Raw genomic sequence first — 5,595 nt, 5'->3', positions numbered from 1 at the left:
CTTTTTAGAGTGCTTTTGCTAGACCACTTCATTTATGAATCACTATTTAACAGGAGGGGTGAGGCGGTGGGGAATAGTAGCTTGGGAGTCCATACCAAGCAGTCCTAAAGAATACTCCAATTCAGTGCTCAGAGATGGATCCACACAGTGCTGGGGATTGAGCTTCAAGTGTATGCAAACTATCTCCTCAGCAAGATTAAATCTTACTGTGCCTCTTATACCACATGTCCACTTCTGAATCAGTATGACTTGTAGCACTTTGCTAGATGCAGATCATTTACTAAAAACTAACTGTGGGAGTATGGTTAGCATAAGTTTTGCCCTGTTAAACAGAAGAGAAATAGAAATTTGAAAAAAAATTGTTAGAGAAATAAAGGAGCAAATTGGGACTGGAACCATAGCACAGTGGGTAGGGTGTTTGCCTAGCACGCGGCCAACCCAAGTTTAATTCCAAGCATCCCAGATAGTCCCCTGAGCACCACCAGGAGTAATTCCTGAGTGTATGAGCCAGGAGTAACCCCTGTGCAAATCTGAGTGTGACCCAAAAAGCAAAGAAATTAAAAATAAAATAAAAAATAAAGGGGCAAACTACTTGGAAGGATAATAGTTCTTACTGTAAATGAGAAATTTCAATGATTATTGAAAGAAACAGCACCAAATGATATTCAGAGAAGTAATTACTTATATAATATTGAGAAGTAAAATTCAGAAATATTTCTAAAGAAGGAGGAAAGAAGAGGCTATGGAAACTGACAAAGAGATTGTTAAGATGAGTGTGAGGTACAAAGATTGTTGGGAAGTTTTAGTTTAAATCTGACATTCTAATTATTAAGTGCTTCAAAATACCTACGTGAAGGCTTTATATTAATCATTTGGATTTTGTTCTTATCCAAAAAAATTGTCAATGTTTATATAAAGCAAGGAAAACTAGATTCATTGACCTCTAAAATCCACAATCTTCTTCAAGGCCCAATGTTTTCAAACATATTGAAAATTAAAGCCATACAAAATGTTTCTTACTGTATTGATCTCTGAAGATTATGGTTCAGCAGTTCTTAGTAAGACTCTGGAGCCTGGAGGTTTAATGCACTCACAGAGCTTCAATTAGTTAAGTTTTGAGAACACTGTTTTATACCATAATGACTTAATATTTACTGAGTAGTAATCTATGAACATTTTAGTACATGAAAATGGACACATGGACCAATGAAGTCAGATGATTCTTTTTATAATGTGCCCCAGATATGAAATGGATCTAGTCACCAACTCAGGAAACAATCTATGAATAAAGGAACATTTGCTGTACCCCATGCCTGAAATAAGAGCACCACCACCAAATATGTGTCTCTTTGCCCATTGCCAGGAATATAATGAGATGATACTTTTATAACAATATTTCTCTAGATAACATATAGACTTTACATAATATTTTATAGTTTTAATATATGCAAATTTGTTATATGTTTTACAAAATACATAATATTAAGCTTCAAATATACTTATTTCAAATTTTTTTCAATTACAGATAACAAAATCAATGAGACATTTTAAAATTCTGACTATATGTTTTCAAGAGTTAGAGCAATAGCATAGTAAGGATATTACCTTGCAAATAACTTACCTTGGTTTAATCCTTGGTACCACATATGTTTCCCTGAAGCCCTGTAAAGAGTGGTCTTTGAGAAAACATGAGTAAGCCCTGAGCACATTATAACATAGACCATAACCCCCAAAATAAAAATAAATAAATAAATACACCTTAGTTTTCTATCATTTGTCACTAGTGAATAGAATCATACATCTTTTTTATATAGCCTATTTCATGTAGTTACATATATCTCTTGTGGAATAAGGGTTTAAAAATTTGACAGCAATAATATTTTTGTGGCATGAGAAAGAACTGTGGAAGAGGCAAACTCCATCTGGAGAATAAAGGCTCTTGTCTCATCATTTCATCTTTCATTCTTTTTCTACTTTCCCATTTGTTTAGAAGCTAGTTGTAAACATTAAGTATGATTCTGTGTTTAGCCCAGAGAAAACCCACTTACAGACAATAGCAGGCATACTATTATTATATAAAATACTGCCCACTGATTCATTTTAATCTTTCTCAATAGCTGGCTCCATTTTATCATTAATGCATAACAAAGTATCAGTGTCTGCAAAATGTGAAGTAGTTTATGTGGCAGTGGAACAATATTTATAAATGAAAGATCTCTAATAAGCAAGATTCCTTAATATCGAATTCAAAGATGACTAATGATAATTGATCTGTTCTGTGAGATTCATATGTAAAATATAAATCGTGCTATTGTTTTGTGGCTATTCATAGTATAATTTCATACAGACTTAAAGATGTCATAGAAACATATAAAATGAGTCACTCATCCAGGTACTTGCCTGGTGGTAAGGCCCTTTCTGGGGGCTGCACAGCTAACTAGATCCCCTGACAACAGTCAGTTTTCATCATTGGTCTGTGGAGGACAGGAATTGAGGCACACTGCATGAGCCCAAAGCTGAGCCATTCCGCCACCCTCTGCTCACTCATCCAGATACCTGCCTGGTGGCAGGGCCTGTTCCCAGAGCCACGGCCACTACAGTGGCCGCTAATGAGCTATTGTCCCCTACATATCCCATATGAACCATAAGTTCCTCTCTTAGATGGAACTTTCACTAGGTTAGCTTAACAACCAGAAACACATTAGCCAATAATTCATTAAGCCCATCTCAATTCATTCTGTATCTTAAGCAGAATAGTAACAGTGAGCGTTTTGCTCTTAACCACACAGGTCACAATGGTAAAGCAATGCAGAAGTCCACCAAGCTTACTTATTGAAGAAGCTAGCCCAGAATACACCAACAGTAATGAACTGCTAGACATCCACTCTGAGAAAGAATTTAGAAGGGAGCTACTGAAGATGCTTAGGGAGCTAAAAGAAACCATGGAAAGAAATTCCAATAAAAGGCAAGAAGATTTGAAGGTAGAAATGAGGAAAATGCAAATAAAATTACAAACGGAAATGTCAGACCTGAAAAAATTGGTAGGAGAATTGAAAAACTCACTGGAAGGCCTCAGCAGCAGAGTAACAGCTGCTGAGGACAGAATCAGTGAGCTCAACGATGAAGTCCAGAGACTCTCCAGAAAAGAGCAGAGAATATAAAAGAGAGTCAAATTTGGGAACAGATGGCAAGAGAAGATCATGATGAAGCCAAGAGGAGTAACATAAGAATTACTGGAGTACCAGAGGGACAGGAAGAAAACGCTGATGAAGAAGAAACTGTCAAAGACACCATTGCTATGACATTCCCAGAGCTGAAGAAAACATGCGACCACATTCAGGAGGCCCAAAGGGTACCAGGTAGAAGAAATCTGAATAAAAATACCCCAAGATACATCCTGATCAGAATGACCAAAACCTTAGATAGAGACAAAATTCTGAAAGCAGCAAGATCAAAGAAAGAAATTTCCTATAAAGGAGCATCCTTAAAATTCACAGCTGATTTGTCTGATTAAACCCTCATGGCCCAAAAACAGTAATGGGATATAGTGAAAAAAACTCAATGAAATAAATGCCTCACCAAAAAATACTTTACCCAAGAAGACTCCCATTCATAACAGAAGGAACAACACACAGTTTCACAGACAAACAACAGCTCAGGAACTTCATAGACCCAAAACCATGGTTACAAGATAAACTAAATGTGCTACTTTAAGACAAGACAGGCCCCTCAAATACACCAAATTTCAACAAAAAAATGGGAAAAAACCCATAAAAATAATTTCTCTCAACGTCAATGAACTAAACGCACCAATTAAAAGACACAGAGTGGCGGGATGGATTAGAAAATTCAACCCAACTTTCTGCTGCCTGCAAGAAATACATCCCAACAGTCAAAGCAAACACAGGCTCAGAATCAATGTGGTTTGATACTAGAATGGCTACCTCAGCTTTTATTATGGGAGTAATTTGCCCCTTTATTTTTTATTTTATTTTTAACTTTTTAATTTTTTTCTTTTTGCTTTTTGCCACTTCTGGGAATATATCCCAAGGATGCAAAAAAGCACTGTAGAAATGACATCTATACCTATATGTTCATTGCAGCACTGTTCACAATAGCCAAAATCTGGAAACAACCCAAGTGCTCTACAAAAGATGACTGGTTAAAGAAACTTTGGTACATCTACACAATGGAATACTATACAGCTGTCAGGAGAGATGAAGTCATGAACTTTGCTTATAAGTGGATAGACATGAAGAGTATCATGCTAAGTGAAATGAGTCAGAAAGTGAGGGACAGACATAGAAGGACTGCACTCATTTGTGGAGTTTAAAACAACATAACATGAGGTTGACACCTAAGGATAGTAGATACATGGGACAGATAATTTGCTCCATAGCTGGAAGCCTGCCTCATGAGGAAAGGGGAGAAGGCAGCTGGAATAGAGAAGGGATCACTAAGAAAAAGATGGTTGGAGGAATTGGTCCTGATGGGAGATGTGTGGAGAAAGTAGACAAAGGACTGAATATGATAACATTTCAGGGTCTGTATTGCAAACCATAATGCCCAAAAGTAGAGAGAGATTATGGGGAATCATATCTGCCATGGAGGCAGAGGGAGGGTGGGAAAGGGGGGTTATACCAGGGATATTGGTGGTAGGGAATGTGCGCTGGTGGAGCGATAGGTGTTTGATCATTGTGTGATTGTAACCCAAACACGAAAGCTTATAACTATCTCACGGTCACTAAATAAAATTGAATAAAAAGTATAAAATGATATATAACTGGAATAATAATCTAATTTCTTTAAGTAGGGAAACAGATCATGCTATGCATTTACTGCTGTAATAGCCTGCGAAGACCCTTGCCTCTCTAGCAAGAAATGAGCTGGCAGCTATTGAAAATTGAGTGTAGATCTCTGAGATGCAACAGTTTAATTCAGTCTCTGGTGGCCCTACCAAAAAAAATCCAGTAGATTATAAAAGAAAACAAAAGAGACATTGGAAGCTTTACTATTGTTTGCAGAGGCACATTTATTTAAAGAAGTAAAATTGTACATAACATCCATGTATAGATACACAGATATAATTTTAACATACATGGAGTCTGCTTCCTATCTCTACTAATTGTTCATAGTATTTACTTACTTGAATATGCAAAAGTATTTAGATAAAGATAGACGAGAATTTTTAGAAGATAAGTTAAAGTGGAAGTAGAAATGAAAGGACTCTTAATTTAATGACAATATGTATATTTTGCATATATTTAGGTCTTACATGACCAACTTATTTAATCTTACCCAAATTTTTTAAATTTTAGATTTTTGCTCCCATTCTGAATACAATGATTCTTAGCAATGTTAAATGATATGTTAATAATTATTTATATTTATTTAATGAATGTCAAAGTTAAACACACTGTCTAAATTTATGTTCTTTTTTTCACAAGACTGAAAAATGTACTCATGTGCTTTGATTACCTATGGATTAATAATAGCTTTTTAAAAAGTCTCTGTTTTCTTGATGCACCTTTCTATACAAAGTGATTAGTTTCCTTTTCTTCTTCCTTCAAAAGATATCTGTGGTATGTAAGTGCC

General features: G+C 35.8%; 1 pseudogene; it reads right to left on the bottom strand.

The window, feature by feature from the left end:
- Positions 1-1,229: 1,229 nt before the first annotated feature.
- Positions 1,230-1,368, bottom strand: LOC130027893 (uncharacterized; annotated as a pseudogene).
- Positions 1,369-5,595: the final 4,227 nt, after the last annotated feature.

The sequence above is a fragment of the Sorex fumeus genome, unplaced genomic scaffold (assembly GCF_029834395.1).
Source record: "Sorex fumeus unplaced genomic scaffold, SorFum_2.1 ptg000037l, whole genome shotgun sequence".
In the NCBI taxonomy this organism is placed as follows: Eukaryota; Metazoa; Chordata; class Mammalia; order Eulipotyphla; family Soricidae; genus Sorex; species Sorex fumeus.
This window is presented reverse-complemented; position numbering and strand designations above follow the sequence as displayed.